General features: G+C 36.8%; 1 pseudogene; it reads left to right on the forward strand.

Moving 5' to 3' along the window:
• The window catches only part of LOC149151000 (beta-fructofuranosidase, cell wall isozyme-like), an 84,259-nt pseudogene that overhangs the window by 19,807 nt on the left and 43,040 nt on the right, over nucleotides 1-21,412 (forward strand).

The following is a 21,412-nucleotide window of genomic DNA, read 5'->3' on the forward strand; positions in this document are numbered from 1 at the left end:
TGCCTCTTCATCTGGTCCTTATGATGAACCACACTTGTTGGTTCGAAACGCGAAGGCCAAAAACATTTCTCTTATGTGATTTCTACCAAAAGACTTTTCTTAACACCATATGGTGTCAATTGGTTTTGTGATTGTTCACCATGCGGTGCAACATGGTTTTGAGTACCTTGTTGACAACTTATACCTAACCATTGGACTAAGGGTAGTATGGTGAAGCAAACTCGTGAAAGAAAAAAAGGTGTTGCAATAGCTCTTGAAATATTTCGTTCTCGAAATGTTTACCATGGTCTGAAACCAACTCCTTGGCAACACTAAATCATGTCACGATTTCTGCAGTGTTATTATATGTGGGCATTACTTCTGCCCATTTGGTGAAGTAGTCAACAACAACCACAATGTACTTGTGGTTTCCAGATAATGGGGTGTTACGGGTCATGAAGTCAATGCCCCACTTGCAGAAGGGGATGGCCACAATGACTGGATGTATGGGAGTGGGTGTTGCTCGTGCCTTATGAGCGTATCGTTGCCATTGGTCACATATTTTCACTGCTTGTATGCAATCGTGGAAGAGAGTCGGTCAGAAATAACCGGCACAGAGGATTTTTTGGGCGGTGGACATCCCCGCGAGGTGGTCACTGTAATCCTTGCTATGGAAATCATTTAAGGCTTTCTCGGCTTGTTGGTGGGTGAGGACATCCCCCAGAAGGAGGTAACGGGGGCCATGGTGGCATATGTGCCTCCGATCATCATGGGTAAGCTGGGGTTTGAAATTTTGAGTTTGTAAAAAGAGGAGGATGTCACCGTACCAGGGGTCGTCCGTTGATACTAAAAATAGATGTTCATTGGGAAGAGCATCATTAACGAGAGAGCCTTGGGTCTCTGTTGGGAGATCTATGATGAACTCAATGAGGATGAGTTCCTTTTTGCTCTTAGGATAATTAAATTGTAGATCAAATTATTATAGAATAACAATCCATCGAGCATATTTGTGGTTCATCATACGGCAAGTGAGAAGATACCTCATGGGGTTAATAGCTACTATTACGGTAGTGGTCTGAAGGATGATATAATGTTGAATCTTCTATACAAAATGTATGAGAGCTAAGGCAATTTTTTCTTCTGGTTCATACTTCAATGCAGGTTCGGATAACTTCTTGCTGACGTAATAAATTACTTGCTCCTTGTTATCTAGTCCTTTCTTGACTAACACCCCAACGATGGCTACATCTGACGCTGATAGGTATAGGGTATAATCTTTGTTGTGGTCGGGTGGGCTAATCAAAGGAGCTTGAGATAATGCATCTTTTAAAGCTTCAAATGATTTTTTAGCTTGATCATCCCAATGGAAGGGAATATCCTGACGAAGGAGGTGCAAGAAACCTTGCGCGCAAGTAGTGTAATCGAGGAAAAAACGTCATAAGAAATTGGCCTTACCCTGCAAGCTTTGTAACTATTTTAATGTTTTTGGAGGTGGTACCTCCTTAATGGCTTGGACTTTGAGAGGGTCAACTCTAATACCTTGTTGGGAAACTATGAAACCCAATAGTCTTCCGACATTGACACAAAATACACACTTGAGAGGGTTCAAGCGTAGGTTATATTGTTGACATCTCTGAAAGACCACGTGGAGATCCTCTTGATGGTTAGCACACTTCTTGGATCGTACTATAAGATCATCTAGATATGCGAGGATAAGATGAGCTAAATTGTGGAAGATATATTTCATGACTCATTAGAATGTGGCGCCAACATTTTTAAGAACAAAAGGCATAACTTGGTATGTGAATGTACCCCAAGGGGTTGTAAATGTTGTTTTGTATTAATCTATATGGCGAATCTGGATTTGGTTATACCCAGAGAACCCATCCATGAAGGATAGGGCCTCGTGATTGGCACAAGCGTCGATGACTTGGTCGATGAATTGCGTCAGGTAATTGTCTTTGGGACAAGCTTTGTTCAGATCTCTGAAATCAGTACAAACACGGATGATGCCTTGCTTTTTCATGACTAGTACAGGGTTAGAAACCAAAGACGTGTAAGTGATAGGATAGATGAACCCATCTTTGTGGAGTATATCGATTTCCTGTTTGATTGCTTCAACCTTAGAAGGATGTAAACATAGTTACCATCAAACGATAAAATTACCGGTTACCTGTTTTTTTGAGGTAGCAAAAAAAACCCATGATTTTGAAAAGTGGTTATTCAGAATAACCTTTTTTTAGCATATTTTTGGCACTTTAAATTTTCTTATGTAACATTTTTTTAAATGTTATTGATTTTCATGTTGATTTTGAAAAGTGTTGATGTAGCATCAACCCATTTTTTTTAGAGGGCTTATTTTTTACACTTTAAATTTTTTTATGTATCAAGTATGAACATTTGTTTTAAATGTTAGTGATTTTCATGCTAATTTTGAAAAGTGTTGATGCAACATCAACCCCTTTTGTTTAGAGGGTTTGTTTTTACAGTTTAAATTTTTAATGTATTAAGTGTGGATAAATTTTTTTAAACGTTGGTGATTTTCATGTTGGTAATAAAACATAAAAATAAAAAATAAACAAACATGACCCAAACCAAAAAAACAAAAAACAAAAAACAAAAATTTAAAGAAAAAAATAAAAATAAATAAATAAAAGGAAAATTTTTCAAAAAAACACATAATTTAAGGAAAAAAAAATATTAAAAACAATTCTTTTTTAAAGTTCAAAATAAAAAAAAATGCATAATTAAAAATAATAATAATAATAATAAATAATTAAAAATAAAAATAAATAAATAAATAACAAAAATTCAAAATTCAAAATTAAAAATTAAAAAAAAAAAAAGAGTTTAAAAAGAAATTAAAATAATTAAAATTAAAAATTAAAAATAATTAAAATAAAATAAAAAATATACATTTCAAAAAAAAATGAAAAGAAACGATGGAGAGAATTAAGGTTCAGGGGAATCATTGTGAAAGGTACAACGTTGCAATTTGGCTTGGGATCTCGTTCTATTATCTCGAGTACTCACGGAGAAAGGGTTCAGTGCTCCTCTGCTCATGTGGTGTCTGTCGTGGTCTTACTTCTGACAGTTTCCTACAGCAAACCTGCTCTATTCCAAAGAGATCTGCAGTTGGATGTGATAAGGCCTCATCAGGACTAATTTCGCCATGGACATAGTCGTTAGTTGAGGCAAGGATCCTCTATGAAGGTCTACGACCCACCTGGGTGTTCGATGTGGGCTCCCCAATATTGGTGTCAGCGAGAATAGAGACTGCATGCATTATCTACTCATGCCCAAACACCCAGATCTGCTTATGGGATGAGAGATGGGTCGTAAACAATGTCTCTTCCTCCTTTGGGATGGTCTATGACTCTGCCATGGTGATTCCAAGGATAAGCAATGGTTATATGATGCATGTAAAGAACAAATCCGTATCCAATAGTGATGGGCACGGTTTGAGGGAATGAGCAAAGGCTGAGAAGAGGAACGTTTTATGCAATTTGGGGTTTTGGACCCAACCATCAAGCACAGAGAAAACCAGCATGGAGATAAATAGAGGACAAAATTCCAAAGGCGACAATATAGGGTCGATCCTAGATCCAGAGGACTTGTATCAAGTTTTTATCAAAACCATTTCTGGGAAATCGATAATGTTATGTGTCTCGGGCACGGATAGAGTGACAAATCTGAAGCAAAAGGCCCAAAATTTCATAGATTTCTGCTTCATTAAAAATCTAATTTTTTTGGGAAAGTGTTGCAAGAAGAGATCCACTTGAAAGGCTATGGTATTCAAAATAACTCTACCATTATTCAAAATTTAAGACTACAAGGAGGTGCCCCAAGAGTAAACACACTAGCTACATCATCAACAACAGACAAGGGTCAGGCTTCTTTCAAAGATGCATTAAGAGGGAAAGATGCCACACTAGACAAACAAAAGTTAAAACCCAAATCTGACAATCGCAGGCCCATTCATTGTAGAAAAGATGGAAAAGGCCCCAGATCTGTTTATAGAATTACCAAAAGTAAGTGGTATTTTCAATAATTTACAAGCAAAATCTATCATTTGTTGATTTAATGGTTTTTGGCCCAAATATGAAGATCTAAGTGAGCTGATTTACCTCAACTGGACCAGAGATTGCAATATTTATGTGTGTAAAAAAGGTTTTTTTGTGGTTCAATTTGATACCCAAAAAGATCATAATTATGTTATAAATGATGGACCATGGTTCTGGGGAAGGGCAGGCCTCTTCATATCCCCATGGTTTCTTGGTTTTTATGCAAAATCAATGGTGGTTACAAAAATGTCAGTGTGGGTAAGGCTACATAACCTTCCGCTCCCTTTTTGGCACCATCAGGTCCTAGAAGGCATTGGAAACTCTTTGGGAAGGTTCCTAAAGATGGATCGAGAAAGAATGGACAAAGGGATCTTCACTTTTTCTCGTATTTGCGTGGAGATGGATTTAAGCAAAGGCCTTCCGGATTGTATTCACCTGACACATAAAGACTTCAAATGGATACAGTGGTTAGATTTTGAAAACACTGCCTTTAGATGCAAGGTTTGCCATCAAACAGGGCACTTGCAAAACACATGCAAACAAGCAAAGAAAAAAACAAAGAAGAGACTGCAAAAGAAAAAAGGATGGCAATTGTGAGACCCTCCATCATCAGATGATGAGGATGAAGAAATGGATGAAACCTAGCGACATGTGGAGACAAAAAAACAACAAGGCTCTCAAGAGGAGGGAGAAGAAAATGAGGAAGTACAGAACAAACAAGTAGAGAATCCAAATAACTCGGCAGTTGTTTCAATCCTTGAAAACAATTAGAAGGAAAAAACAACAATCAAGGCATAGGTGGAACCAAATTAACTTGTAATATATATAAAGTTAATTTGGTTTTTTTTACATTTTTATGAGGCTTTTTTTCTTTTTATATTTGCTTTTTATGTGATGTGTTTTTATAAGTTTTTTTTGATGTTTTTTTCCTTATTTATTTCCTTTAAAGTTTTTTATTTTAATGATTTTTATTGTGTTTTTTTCAATGTTTATTTTATTTTAATATTTTTGTTTGTTTGCTTTTTTTTGTTAAATTTATCTCATCAATATTGTTTATTTATTTTTTATGTTTCTTTTTTATTAAATTTTTTTCTTTTTTTAATCTCAATTTTGTTTTTTTTTTTTTACATTTTTTATGTTTGTTTTTTTCTCTTTTTTTTATATATATTTTTTATATTGTATTTTTTGGGTCATTTTTTTTATGTTTTGATATATATTTTTCTTTGCTTATTATTTTTTTTTTTTGAATTGTGTTTTTTTTGTTCTAGTTTTTATTTTTTCAATGTTTTCATATTCTCAATATATTTGAACAGATATATATGTCAAAATAAAAAATATGTAGAAGTAATAAGTCTAGGAGAACAATTTTTTTGGTAGTGTACTTGTAGATAGAATTCTGGAAACTACTTTTTTTTGCATAATTTTTAATATGTTTATTAGTTTTGATTTATTAAATTCAAAAGAAATATAATTTTAATATTAAATTATTATACCTGCAACAAGCATAGTATTAAGCATTCAATTATGCTTTGACTGCCTATTAGTTTGTTTTTTACCAAATTTTTTTGTTGTTTATCCATAATTGAACATTAGTAGTTCAAATTTTGTTATTTTTTATTATTATTTAAATTTATTTATTTGTAAGGTGATTGGTTGAGGTCTTATTATGGATCGTTTGGTAACTTCCATTTCTATTAGTTACTAATTTTTGTTTTTCATTTTATTCCTTTTTTATTTAACATTTTGATTTTATTTTTTTTCTCTTTTCCTATTATTTCCATTTTCATAAACTATAGTTTTTCTCCATATTTCCAATTTAAGATGACTTATTATTACATTAAAAACATATTTTAATAAATTTAATTATAAATATTATATATATTAATAAAAAGTAAAACACACACACACGTATATATTAAAGTGTCTATATGTTATAATAACAATATTAGTTAATCATATTTCTTATTTTTTGGTGATGGTATTAAATAATACAATATTTTATTAGATGTTTTATTTTTGTGATGGAATCTTTGTCTTTATTATTTTTTAGTTTAATTAAGCTATATTTAAGCTATGAAGCAGGTACTAGCTACTATGTAGCCCTTATTATTATTATTATTATTATAAAACTATAATATATATATATTTTTCAATAATGAAATATAATTTTAAAAAACAATTTGCAAATTTCAAAATCTTAAAATAATTAAAAAATAAAATAGTTACACAAATTTCCAAAAAAAATGTTTTAATGCAGAAAGTATCAAAAATTTTAAAATCACATATAAATTCATTTTTTTTGTAAAGTTGTTCTTTCATCATCACTGAAATGTTTCATATCTAGTGACTTCAATACATTATATAGAAAAAGACATTATATTTAATAAATTGTTAATATGATAAACTTAAAACAAATTAATATAAATTAAATGGTAATATTTTTTAAAATAATATTAACACCATGGCTAGAAATTGTTGGAATTTTAAGGTTTTTCACACAGGTGATATTTTATCTTTAATGTCATCCTTGGAATTTTAAGGCTTTTCAAGGACATGATATTTTATCTTTAATATCATGCCTAAAAATCGTTGGAATTTTAAGGAGACGTGATATTTTATCTTTAATGTCATGCCTATAGTAGGAATTTTAAGGTTTTTCAGAGTCATGAAATTTTATCTTTAACAACATTATTAAAAAATGTTGACAATTTACCCTATAAGAAAAATAAAAATAAAATAAAAAAGGACTTTATTCCAACATCAACACTTTTCATTTTAATGGTATTTTTTGCACACAAAAAATGGATTTTACTTCCATTTTTTAAAAATGTTGAAAATTTACCCCAAAAAAAAAGGTTATTCCAGCATCAACACTTTTCATTTTTAGGTTGTTTTTTGATGTTTTTGGGGGTTTTTTGGTTAGAGTTCTCATTTTGATATAATAGTTCTCGTTTCATCGATAACATTGTTTGTAATTGTTGTTGTTTCTTCCTGACAGGATTTCAGGGCACATGTCAATATGATGTTCCACAATGGGGGGGATTGATGCCTCGTATCTCAGAGAAATCCCACGCAAAAATATCCCTGTATTCTTGGAACAAGGATGTGTATGTGGTTATTTCTTTTGGAGAGCATGCTGCCCCCAAGGAGATCTCTTCGACTTTTCCAGGTTTGTTTGAAATATTTACCTTGATGGTAGGTGAAATATTTGACATGTTCCCTTCCTCAAATGCATTGGGTGTTGGGATGGGATTTTTGAACCAATCAACCTTTCCTGGTGGGAGGAAATATTTTGACTCGATGGCACAGATATTGTGGGTTGGTGCGCTAGTGGGTACAAATGTTTTTTCAAGTAGAAAAAATGAACGATGGTGCATGGCGTCCCAAGGACATTCATGTTCTTTCATGGCTTCTAGAATATCTTCATTTGAGTGAAAAATATTATCTAGTGTTGACTTGGGTTGCGCCAGGTCTTGAGGTTGGGGTTCAGACCTGGTTGTGCTAGTCGACAAGCAAGAATATGATTTGTTGGTTGATGTCGTAGAACCAAGCGAGGTTGACAAAGTGCAGATGGGATGGGTCTGCACCATCGATGGTGTTACCACTGGTGAGGTGGATTTTGCGATCTTGACACCAAAAAATGATGAGAAGACAACACAAATCATGGTTCCTACGGATGAGGAAATGAATCGTATATGGTGTTGTGTGTTGTCAACATTAGGTGGTGGTAGAATTTCAATTATGGTGGGTTGATGTCGCGTGGGAGGAATTTCTTGCATTCTTGTTGGTGTACAAGGGGAAAAATAACTTCCTTAATATGAGTTTTATGTTGAATCCTAGGCTGCCAAAATGTTTGTAACATATGACATGTCTCGGTGCTATGAGAGGTATTGGTACAAATACTGCACACTGGACTAGAACTAACCGAATAGATAGTGTGGGTGGCAGTATTTCTCATAGTATGAGACGTTGACACTTGGTTTATGTCATGAGATCAGACGTCCTAGGGTGGTAGTCATCTCTGGATCTTACTATTGGCATTTCCTAATGTGATTTTGTCTTAGTGTTGCTCTCATAGCGAAAAAACATGGAAGGTACTGAAAATTCCCCATATGATGTGATTAAGAGAAGATGTGACAATAACAGCGTGTGATTTTATCTTGATTGGAGAGATGGATTTGTGGAATTTGGACCACTAAGTGAAAGATGTCATTAAACTTACTCAATTTGCGGCATTGATTTACCAAATGGTTGGGTTTATCACATAGGGCACATGTGAGGGGTGATCTTTTTTTCCAAACAACCTTAGATCATTTTTTGCCCAATCTAGATTGATGATGGTGGGGGGAGATGTAATGATGGGGCCTTGTTGCACTACTAGCGGTCGTTTCTCCTCAAACACACATAAAATGGACCTAGATGCTTCATTCCCTGATGGTGGGGTATGATATGATGGTTCGGTATCTGATTCGACTAAATCAGAATTATCAACGATAAATCGCTGCATGAATCCTAACAAAGAACGGAATCAAGAAAGGTGGGGACAGTGTCGCACATGATGATTTCCTGAACAAATCTAGAAAGTGTGATGTTTGTGCCTAGGTCTGGTTCTTTAAGCAACGTGGGTAACCGGATATAATTGGTTAAATGCCCTTAATTCAGGACATTGGTTGATCAAATGATCTGGTTCATCGCATAAAGTGAAAGTGGGCACTGGTAGGGGTGTCATTGGTTCGGGTTGCCTCCGATCATAGCGGGAGGTTGATGGACCAGACAAGGGATAGGAGCAAGAAGCTTCTTCCCTTATGATGTAAAAATGTTTTTAGATCCATCCTCTGCTGGGAGTAATGGGGTATTGGTTTGGGTGAGTGCACCTAACGCATCTCGATATCGAGGGATTTCGAGGAAATGATGAGTGTAATGCTCGTATTCCACACATATGGCGCATGTGTGGTTGGTGTGCAATGCCTTATGATGCATGGATTTTCTCTTTTCTATGGTAGGGGAGGATGGTTCATTGGCACTTTTAGGGCATGCAAAAGAGATTTGAGCTCGTTTAACTCAGGGCACCTATTGGTGGGGTGCCCAATTGTTTCACACAAAGAACAAGGTTAAGGGACCCTAAAGGAGGGAGTGTTTGAAGCTTCCACCTTGTTGCCTTTTTTCTTATCCCTTGTTCTAACACCGGCTGGTGTTGGTGCAGGCACTACTTATGGTGTAGACGCTTCTTGTGGTGTCATGATATCCTAAGGAGGAATAGGACTTATGCCCATTACAGCGATTCTTGGGCTTGCTGACGTGGCCTGAGCGACCAAATACCAGGCCAGTATCGCGAGATACATATGGGGAAACAAGAGCATTGCGATGACTTGGTGTGATACAAAACCATGTGGGGGAAATAAGAAGGTTGTTTGAGTGATGGAATATGGTAGGAAACTCATATCGGTAAAAACAGTATTGTTAGTATCCAAAACTGGTTCTTGAGCTTGGGGGGTGTTTGATGAGGTCATCATGCACATTAGTGCTCCTGTGGTTGGGGGAATTCCTCTATCACAAGAGGGTCTCTTGGGAATGTCCCTAGGAGTGTTGATGGCTTAAATTGGTCAGGGTTGAGTTCAATGTAAGTGGTGATCCATTCGTGAGAATATGAGGCTAAAGGTAGCAAACCGTTAGATGTAGGTAATGTCTTCTTCTCATAATATGTGAGTTGATCTATTGTAATGATTTTTCCATCATGGGGAAACATCATTACCCTAAACACAGACAAGGAGACTACTAACATCTCGTACATGTAACTTCGGCCTAGCAGGATATTGTAATCCAACTAGGTGTCTAATACTTTGATATCTATTAGTAAGGTTTTTCCAGCCATCTATACTGGCATGCTAGGATATAGGCCTACGGGAGTTGAAGGGCGCCCGTCACATGCTCTAAGTGTGATGTCAAAAAGCTTGAGTTCAAGGTATCCCAACATTTTCCAAACATATTTGGACATTATACATGTGGATTCCCCTTCGTCGACAATGCAACGATGGATGGTGATGTTTTGGACTGAGACTAGAATTTGGAAAGCAACGATTGATGGTAGCTTTATCCAAGTCAAAGACCATTAGGCAAGAATCAGCTGGGTCAATTGCACCTAGAGTGGAAAGTAAGGCTTTCCATTGGGTTGGGCATGTTTACAGGACCTCTAATGTTGACATAGATGATGGTGATCGCGCTAAGTTGTCGACTATATTGTAGTTATGAGAAGCTTTTGAGTTATGTTCTTATCACCGTAAAGGTCATTTGACCATCTTTGGCATAGGTTCTATAGGAAGTCGAGGAATGGTCAATGACCCTATAGGTATTGTCGTGGTTGAGGTGGAAGGGTTAGGCTTTAGGGGAGCTTCATAACTTCTATTTCACGTTTGCAGGAGGATATCTTCTCCTGTCATGAAAATTTCATGATTAGAATTGTTATGGGGGTTCCCTCCAGAAGGATGTGGGTGGGATGATTGTTGTTGAGTGTTAACCACTCCCTGATGGGGGAAAGGGTCTTGCATTACTACATTTTGTTGACCTCCTTGCCCCCTATTGTCCTGTATCCTTTTTAACTCAAGGAGTTGAGGACAATGATGGGTATAATGATTGTATTCCCCATAGATAACACAAGAATGATTATTCCATATACTTTTTTTCTTGTTTTTCTTATGTGGGTTGTTGTTGGTCAATCCCTGGTTTTGATTCCAGTTAGGGTTGCCCCTTACCAGTGCCCATGGGGGTTATTGGTGGTTGTTTCCCCCCTATTCGAGTTCTCCCTTTGGTTTTCTCTTTGGTTTTTTCTTAGCAACATTAGGTGGGTTAGTTGGGTTCAACTTCTCCTCCGATTTTTGTTGTTGAGCAAGAGAAGGTTGCACTAGATTAACCCTTGTGTTATTTTGTGTTGGTGGGTTATTCTGTTGTTGTGCGGGGAAAGGATAATATTGGTTTCCTTGTCCCTGATTGGTATATGGATTCTGGGAAGAGGACATTACGTCTGTATTCCTAGAGGAGTATTGGTTTCCCTATGGGGGAATATATGAGCCTCCATGAGGCAGCTTATATCGGTTAACCCTACTGACCGTATTCTGCATCAATGTGGGTTGACTGAGGTAGTATCCTGTATGTTGCAATGGTGGTGCATTTTTCATAGCATCAAATGCTTGGCCATTGAACGAGTATCTAGGGTATTGGTAGGTGTTGCTAAGTTGGTTTTGGGTTATGGACCCAATCAATCCATCAACAACATTGGATATTCCTGGTGTGCCTTTATAAGTCTACAGGCGTAGAGCATCTGGAAGAACATGATAGATGTATCCAGACTGGGTGTATATAATCTCTAATTGTTGATCTTTGATAATTCCTTCTTCCTCGTTATGCAGGGATGAATTTTCCACGTCTTTTGAAATTTTTAATGTGAGGGATCTCAAAAACAAGTTGAGGAGGACTTTGTCTTCAAATTGTGCTTTACACAAGCTACGATGTTTCCACCATTCATGTATATGATCTGATATGTGGGTAGAAGTTATTTTTTTGAAGTGGGTGAGGAGTTCCAGGCCCAAATCATGATGAACTGAGAGCTGGAAAATGTGATGAAGTTGTAGCTAGTGAGTTTAAGTTTCCATGTGACGCAAAAGGCTGGTCAATGTACCATTTTGCTGCAGGCCCAATAAGGGAGTGTTGAAATAGTCATAATTGAATAATATCGTCTGTGATATTATTATATGAACACCACAGGTGAAAATTCATGACATGGTTTCCTAGGTCTTCTCCCTATTTCCCTTCGAATTTTGGAATGTCTGAAGGGAGCTTGGTGGGCATAGCTGGCCAATTCTAGCTATGAGTGATCGGGTCATTGGTTAGCTTACTTAAATCTGGTAGGTTTAATGAATCTAAGGATAGGATCTGCGAGTTATCCTGCCATTATGAAATTATTATGGATAGTTATATGTAAACGGGTCCTCTGTGGGGAAATTTCAGGAGAACTACCTCGATGGGTGTCTTGTGGACTATCCAAAGGAGTGGTATATGGGCTTCCCAAAGGGGTAGCATGTGGGGACATTTGTGGGATCGTGAAGGGTACTGTGCTTTGATGAAGAGAGGTCCCAAGAAAATTAGCACCAATAAAGGAAGATCCTAAAATGGTGTTTGCATGACGTCCTCTATGCCTAAATGGCAAGAGTCCTGGGACACCTCTCGATAATGGGGGGGTTTAAGAAACATCTAGATCAATAGGGAGTTGTGTGGTCCCCTATGGTGTCGATTAGAGTGTGCGCTACTTTTTGTATGGTGAGGTAAGGAGATGATTCTTCAAAGAAAATCAATCACATACATAAAACAAACTGAAAAATAAAAAGATTATTTTCCCTTTAACTTTAGCATATGTGATCAATCAAACAAAAAATGGTTTTTGTTTGTTTTTTCGTGTGAAAAAAGATCCTAAGAAGACCTATTCATCCTTACCACTCTCAAAGTAACTAGGCCTTGTGGAGATATTTTCTGATGGGTTCTGGGGAAACATCCTGAAAGAACTAGCGACACCTTCCAACAATCGAAGAATCAACTATAGGGAAAGGATGCCCTAGATTTTGGCCATTAAAGTACCTTCATCCCACGTGAGCATTCAAGTCTTTAGCTTCTTGGTATTCAGTTACCAGTACCGAGCACTAGATGGGTTGAGTAGCCCCAAAGAGTACCGCATGCACTGGACCTAAGCCGAACCCCCTCTGAATCAGGTCTCTACCATGCTCGGGTATTCTTTTCCATGGGATGATTGAAGGATTTTAAGCTCCCTAAAATGTCAACAACTATGTTTCAAAGATGTAACATGACCATGGTGGCTTATGGGATGCCTACCGCCAATGTTCCTAATCTGAACTAAAAAAAAAAATTTGGTGGCCCCTGTGGGGAATTTAGTTGGTTCAAGTTATGGTTGCTTTTAAGGGCCTTACTTTTATTTAGGGTTTTATATGTATGCTAAAATAAACGAAGTATGAAAAGCTCCGAAAACTTGATGCATTCTAATACGAATTTTATAGAAGCTTAGTGTGTGGTGTGTAATTGTGTGCAAGTGATGAAGTGAGCATGTAAAGTGTGAGAATATGTGGATATTCGATGATCCGTTCCAATATTCCCCTACTTATACTAGATTTCAATTGTTCCTTGCATGAAAAAGAAGTGATATGTGGATAATGGGCCGCTTACTCTTTTTCTATTACACTATGTGAATTTCACAACAAGGAGATGGAAATGCAAATGCTGTAAGAAATTTTTCATATGCAAGCCCAAGTTCATCTAAGAGACGTAAGGGAAGAAAAGATTACTTACTTTCTATAGTAACACTTGATCCTAGTCCCATAAAATGAAAGAAATGAATGCTTTGGTTAGTAACAAGATTTGTGGATGATGGGCCACTTACTCCTTTACTAATTAAGCTATGTGAAGATTGTGAACAAAAATCAAAGATAATATAATTACTCTACTAATTGTGATTAGTAAAGAAACTAAGAAATCTAAACTGACTGTAAAAAATTTGCAGAGGTGAAGGAAATTCACTAAAGGCTACCAATCACCTGAAAAATGTGAAATTACAAGGTGCTTTTTTTTCTTTTCTGGAAAACCGTGTGGGTTTCATAATGTGCAGACACATCAGCCTGTCTATCAGAGGAAAAGTCGCGGAGTGTGCGTATTTTAGAGAATAAGTCGTGCAGCCGATAGAAAATTATAAATTAACAAGTTGTTTTTCCCACCTTAGTCTCACAGGGTCTTATAAAAATTCTAGAGAGGTATTGAATGCCTTGTAGGTCGACTATGCAGATAGAAGATCCTGCAAACACAACCTTTAGATTAAATAAAATACAACAATATGGTCATCATTCCTGTGGTAGTGTTTTTGTGGCAATGGTGTACCAAAAAACACTTCCTTAGTAGTTGGTTATTCCCTACAAAGGATCACAGACAGAGTTAGTGTTATTAGTGAATATAATTAGATAAACAAAGCATTGCAAATAGTGAAAAAATGCATACACAAACATAAACTAAAACAAAGAGATAAATATACAAACAATGCTCAATGGAGCAAACAATTCAACAAAATAATGGAAGAATCTCCCTTTATTGACTATTAGTAGTAGAGGTTGAATGTAATAGATGAATCTTAAATACTTGAATATAATTATTTGAGCTATGGTACTAAAAAATCCTCAGCAAGGAGGTTATTTTTCTCAATCTCTTTGCAAGATTCTCCTCTCTATGAAAGAAGTATGAAGACTCTCCAATGGTGGACTCTTCTCCTCTCACTAAGATGATGGATTGCTTAGAAGAAATATGGCCAGCATGCTAGTGCTCTTACTTTATTTAGTCATGGGGGGGTGGCTAAACCCCCCTGCACAGGGTCTGGGGTAGTGCCCCGAGAAAACAAAATTGGACCCTATATTGGGTGGGCGAACCTACCTATGGTTTTGTGCATGGATTTCACACATAGTTTTAGGCATGATGGTTTTTGGTCCATGGTATTTTTAGATCCGATCAAGGGAACTACGGTTATGTTCTAATCCAGGGTTAATGGATTGGGGTTTATGGATGTTTTGGCATGTATATATGTATTGTAACATTGAAATGAAAATAATTAAAAAGCAATCTGGTAGTCTTGGCTTTGGGATCCAGGGGAAAATTTCTGTGTATATATGTTTTATGTTTTATTCTCTCACAATCGTTTATTTTCTACTTTTAGAATTCATATGGAGATAATTTTTGTATGGGGTTAAAGCCTACATTTGGCATCGGAGTTGTTTTGGCTTCAAGGGGACACCTTTTCTACTGAGGGGTTTTTTCTCGGGCCTATGGTAGACCCTATTCAGTGGGAGATCTGCGGGATCGATTCTTTTGGTGAAATAAGATAGCAAGCAGTGGAAGGATAGAGATCGAGAAATTTAATGGTCAAAGTTTTGGGTTGTAGAAACTCAAGATGGAGGATCTCCTGGTGGATAAATATCAGTGGATCGCGGTAGATCTGGGTACTAAACCAATAACAATGTCAGTTGAATACTGGGTGAAGTTGGATCAGAAGGAAAATAGCACAATACTATTATGTGTCTCAAATTCAGTATTGTTGAATGTATCAGGGGAATCTACGGCAAAGGCTTTGTGGGACAAGTTTGGGACTTTGTACCAATCTAAGTCTTTGGTGAATAAACTGCTCCTACAGAAAAAGTTGTATAACCTGAGGATGAAAGATGGAGACTCAGTGACAGAGCATATGAATGCATTTAATACTGTGATAAGACAGTTATTATCTATTGATATTAAAATTTTAGATGAAGATAAGTGCATCAGTTTGTTGTGTTCTCTACCAGATTCATGGGATAGTCTGGTTGTTGCAATAGGTAGCAATGCAACTGTCTTGCAGTTTGATGGAATAGTCTCATCCTTGCTGCCAGAGGAGATGAGACAGAAAAATATGGAGGGATGGAATGGTGTTTCCTTGTTTGTATGAGTACGGTCCTAGAACACAAAACAAAATAAGTCCTCGAATGGGAGATCTAAATCTAGAGGGAGATCTAAATCTCCAGGAAAATCTGTAAAGGTGTGCTAGAAATGCAGAAAGGAAGGGCACTACAAAAGGGACTGTAAATGTAAAGCTCCTGAGAAAGGAAAGGGATCTGATGATTCTCCTTCTATAGAGGCAAACAACACCTCATATGAAGGTGGGGATGTGTACTTGGCTTCTTCTTCAAGTACACATGTAGATCATGAGGCATGGTTGATTGACTCAGGTGCATCCTTTCACTTCACTCCCCATAGAGAGTGGTTCTACGAGTATGAGAAATATGATGGTGGTGATGTCTTCTTAGGGGATGACAGGAAGGCTAGAATAGTTGGTAGTGGAAAATTCAAGTTGAACTTGCAAGGTGGAAGGATTAGAACACTTCCAGGTGTCCTGCATATTCTTGCATTGGCCAGAAATATGATTTCTGTAAGCAAGTTGGATGATGCAGGTGTAAAAATAATGTTCGAGAAAGACACTTGCAAGATGGTTCGGGGAACACTGGTATTGATGCGGGGATTTCGGATTGGAACTCTATACAAGCTTCAAGGTAGCACTGCTATTGATGGGTGAAACAATTATGTGGTTCTTAAAAGTGGAGCGGAAAATCTAGTGGTCTCTAGAGAAAAGACCATGCTATGACATCAAAGGCTTGGACATATTGGAGAGAAGGGCCTTCAAATACTTCATCATAATGGTAAGGTAGAAGGTATGTCTAATTTCTCTCTATATTTTTATTTCTATGAAAATTGTGTATATGAGAAGCATAATCGGGTGAGCTTCCCCTCTGGTTGTAAGAGGGTGAAATGGATATTAGAGCTTGTGCATAGTGATGTGTTTGGACCTGTGTCGGTTCCATCACTGGGTAAGTCTGTGTATTATGTATCATTTATAGATGACTTCTCAAGGAATACATGGATATATTTCCTCAGGAAGAAATCTGAATTGTTTGAAAGGTTCAAAGAATTTAAGGCTTTGGTGGAAAATTAGACAAAGAAGAAGATAAAGGTGTTGAGGACAGATAACGGTGGAGAGTTTTGCAAGAAGGAATTTGAAGAGTTTTGTAGGAAGTATGGTATAGCACAGTACAAGACTACTCCATACACACTTGAGAAATATGGAGTTGCAGAAAGAATGAACAAGACGTTGATGGAAAGGGCAAGAATCATGCTCAGTTTGTCGGGTTAGGACAAGAATTCTGGCCAGAGGTGATGGAGACTACATGTTACCTGGTCAACAGATCACCTTCATCAATGTTGGAGGATAAGACTCCACAAGAGGTATGGACTGGTAAGAAACCTTCTCTTTCACATCTGAGGGTATTTGGATGTGATGCATATGCACACGTTCCAAAGGATAAAAGAACAAAGTTGGATATTAAATCTGAAAAGTGCATCATTATTGGGTATAAGGATGGTTTAAAAGGTTATAAGCTTTGGAACCCAGAAATAAGGAAGGTTTTGTACAGTCGAGATGTGGTGTTTAGAGAGGTTAAAGATGTTATTAAACATGAAGTCCTACCAAAGGAACCTGAGAAGATAGAGTTTGAGCTAAAGGAGGAAGAATCATACTTTACAGCAATAGAGGAATCAGAAGATGAAGAGCCACAAACTTCAGTTGTGAGAAGATCAGTTCAAGAAAGGAAGCCGAAAGGTATAGTCTATCTGCTTTCTTTTCAAATTTTTCTTTTTTCTATTACTGATGACAGAACTATGAGGGAAGCAGTAGATTCAAAGGATGGAAAACTCTAGAAAGAGGCCATGGTTGATGAAATGGCATCTTTGCACAAAAATGAGGCTTGGGATCTAGTGGAGTTGTCGGCTGAAAGGAAACCCATTGGCAGCAAATGGATGTTCAATAAGAAGATGACTGCAAAAGGAAAATTGGAGAAATACAAAGCTTAGTTGGTAGGAAAAGGTTATTCCCAGGTACCGGGAATTGATTTTGGTGATATTTTTTCTCCTGTTACCAAGGTAGTTTCTATTACATTAATTTTATCTATTGTTGATGCTTTTGATTTTAAGGTAGAACAGATGGATGTGCAGACAACATTTATTCACAGGGATCTGGAAGAAGAGATCTACATGAAGCAACCTGAAGGCTTTATGGTGAAAGGTAAGAAAGAACTTGTATGTAAGTTAATAAAATTCTTTGTATGGGTTAAAAAGTCACCAAGGATGTGGTATCAGAGATTTGATACATTTATACAGGGACTTGGCTTCACCAGAAGAAAAGCATATCACTGTGTGTATTTTAAATTAATTGGTGACCATGTTATTTATCTGGTCTTGCATGTGGATGATATGTTGTTGGTTGGAAATGACAAAGAAACTATCCAGGATTTGAAGACCCAATTGTCCTCCAAATTCGACATGAAAGATATTGGTGCTACAAACCATATTTTTGGCATGGAAATTAAATGAGATTGGGCAAAGAGGAAGCTCTAGTTAAACCATAGGAAGTATGTCGAGAAAATACTGCAGAGGTTTAATATGAAATATAGTAAACCGGTGAAGGTTCCTATTCTTGTAGGTGTAAAGTTATCTACTGAAAAATGTCCCAAGACACAAGAAGAGTAAGATGACATGCCCCGTGTTCCATATGCAAGTGCAGTCAGTAGCTTGATGTATGCAATGGTTTGTACTAGACTAGACATTGCACATGCAGTGGGAGTATTGAGTAGGTTTATGTCAAAACCATGGAAGGAGAATTGGACAGCAGTGAAGCGGGTTTTCAGGTATTTGCGTGGCACTAGTGATTATGATTTTTGCTACCAAGGAAGACTAGGCTTGGATAGAATTTTGGACATCTGTGGCTTTGTCGATGCAGAATGGGTTGGAGATCTAGATTAGAGAAGATCTACAAGTGGGTATGCGTTTAATCTATTTGGAGGTGCAGCCAGTTGGATGAGTAAGAGACAGTTTGTAGTCGCACTTTCAACTAGAGAGGCATAATACATGGTAGCCACTCATGTAAGCAAGCAAATTGTTTGGTTGCAGCGATTGTGTTCAAATATGGGGTTAGTACAACAAGCTATAAGGATAGACTGTGACAACCAAAGTGCAATTTTCTTGGCAAAGAACCATGCTTATGATTTAAAGACAAAGCACGTTGATGTTCAATATCACTTTGTGATGGATATGGCTTTGGACAAAAAGGTGTTGCTGGTAAAGGTGGACATTTTGAAGAATATTGCAGATGCATTGACAAAGTCTGTGAGCATTGAGAAGTTCTCTTAGTGTAGAGAAGAAATGGGCGTTGCAAGGTTGGATTAATGACTAAGCTCTCGTGTGGCCCCCTGTGGAAAGAAAACAACAAGTGGGAGAATTTTGGGTTGTGTTACATTCTTCCCACGACTACACCTACGGGTGGGGGGTCACAGGGGGGTGGTAACCCCCTACATGGGGTCTGGGGCAGCGCCCTGGGAAAAAAAATTGGAACCTATATTAAGTGGGTGGACCTACCTATGGTTTTGTGCATGGATTTCGCACATGGTTTTGGGCACGATGGTTTTTGGTCCATGGTATTTTTTAGATTCGGTCAAGGGAACTATGGTTATGTTATAATATAGGGTTAATGGATTGGGGTTTATGGATGCTTTGGCATGTATATATATGTAGTGTAACATTGAAAGGAAAATAATGAAAAATCAATCTGGTAGTCCCGGCTTTGGGAACCAAGGGAAAATCTTTGTGTATATGTGTTTTATGCTTTATTCTCTCGCCATTGTTTATTTTATTTTTTTATAATGTGTATGAAGATAACTTCAGTACGGGGTTAAAACCTACACAAATCACCTATGGAAAGCTAGGAGCACATATCACTCACTAAAAAGATCCTAAATATACAACCAAGTAAACAAATTCTAGATATTTTCACTCCAGGTGATTAGGACCAGACACCAAAATACAAGAAAGCAAAGATAAGGATCTCTCGAAGGTAGCTTAGGATGATGCAGGCCCAAGCCTACCAGTGAAGATATCAGAAGCAGTTACACTGACCTCTAGACAATAGCCTTTGTTGGTGCAAGTACCTAGGCTTCGCAAGGGCACCCTCCAGAAGTACTATGAAAGTGATACAGCGTATTCCTCAAGTACCACATGCAGTCCCCCCCCCCCACAGTCACCTGTGTGGTCCCTAGGAAAGGTAACTAAGGTCACCAGTTCGTGGTCAAAAATCGGGCGGAATATTCGTGGGTGTGAAATAAAACAAGTAGGAGAGGGGGTAACTCTCTTTCCTTATCTTCACATGTCCTCATGCTTAACTCCTATGTTAAAGGAGCTTTCCCAGACAACTTAATGATATTGAATTTCCACTCTTTAATAAACTTCTATACTTTCAGTTTAAGTGGCTTTGGATATTTTACTCTTCAAACACCTATTCCAAGGCCCTAAATTCCTTAGACTAGTTGATGTTGTTATGACAAAAAATAAAAAGTCTAGTTCATTTTAATTTTAAGCGCTTATTTTGGTTGGTTGTTATTTAAGACAAGGGAAGCGAAAGTGCAACAAATGATTTTCTGATGCAAAAGAAATCAATAGAAAACCTAGGCTACATGAAAATGCAACATTTATTTTTCTTCAATGAAAGAGATTTCTACACGGGTTCTACAAGAAAGCTAAAAAAGGAAAAAAAACCCTTTTTCTTTTTCTTTTAAGCACTCACACATTCAACACCTAACAAAAAAGACTAAATGATGTCTAAAATGCATCTACCCTAATGCACACTAGAATGCAAATGAAAAATTCAAAGAAAGGCTCAAAAGAAAACGAATGTGATCCCAAAAGTAAAATCCAATTCAACAAGCAAAGAGAAGACAATCTCCAAAGAAAAACACTCCTCAAAGAAAAAGATTCTTAGCCTTAAAACAAGAACTCGCACATTTGCCAAAAAACTAAAAAGCCAAAAACAAAAGAAAGGAAATACAAAGCAAATATTTTTTTTTTCTTTTTAAAGATTGAAAAAGACCAAAAAGTTCAGAAAGGGAAAACAAGCATCTATTTCAAGACCAACAGCATGAAAAAGACCCAAATCCCACTAGTCACCAATGATCTCAAGGATAAAAGACTAGAGCGAATAAGAGACTTAATCACTTTAAATAATTTGATCAGAAAGATACAAAATATTCTGGAAATAAGAAAGACTTCAGAGAACTGGAATCTCTCATTCATCCAAGAATTACAAACACCTTTCACAAACAAGCAAGGAAAAGCAAAAATAAGCCAACTTCAAGGTTGAAAAAGAAGCAATTCAAAGATTGGGTTATAAACAAGTTTAAAAACAACTAGACCTATTCCAAAAGCACAGAACAACCAAAGACTTCATAAAGAATATTTGGAACCCAACTTCAAACACAAAAAACTTCAAAAACTACAAACCCTAGGTTGACATAGGCTTTTCACAAACAAGATGAAGGACACCAACAACAACAGACATCAAGATAATTCTAGGCTTCATTAATATCATGAAATCAAAAACAAAATTGGTCAAACCCCCAACAAAATCTAGAAATGAAAAAAAAATTCAGATTTATACGCGACTATTTAACCACAGAACCGCATGTATACGTGATTTTTTAACTACAGAACCGCATGTATACGTGACTGTGTCTGAAGAAACAAGTGTATACGCAGGTTTCTTTGGAATAAATTGCGTATATGTGCAATTGTCTACAATAAAAACCGCATATAAATGGAAAACTAAGGAAAAAAAATACAGCCCAGATCCTAGAGATCAAGTTGAATGACCAGATTGCTTAAGAGTCAAGAAGGCTGGAAAAAGTCAAGAAACAACAAACCAAACC

This window comes from Pinus tabuliformis, chromosome 9 (genome assembly GCF_031772625.1).
Source record: "Pinus tabuliformis cultivar Carrire ecotype Pingquan chromosome 9, CPIR1, whole genome shotgun sequence".
NCBI classification, from domain to species: Eukaryota; Viridiplantae; Streptophyta; class Pinopsida; order Pinales; family Pinaceae; genus Pinus; species Pinus tabuliformis.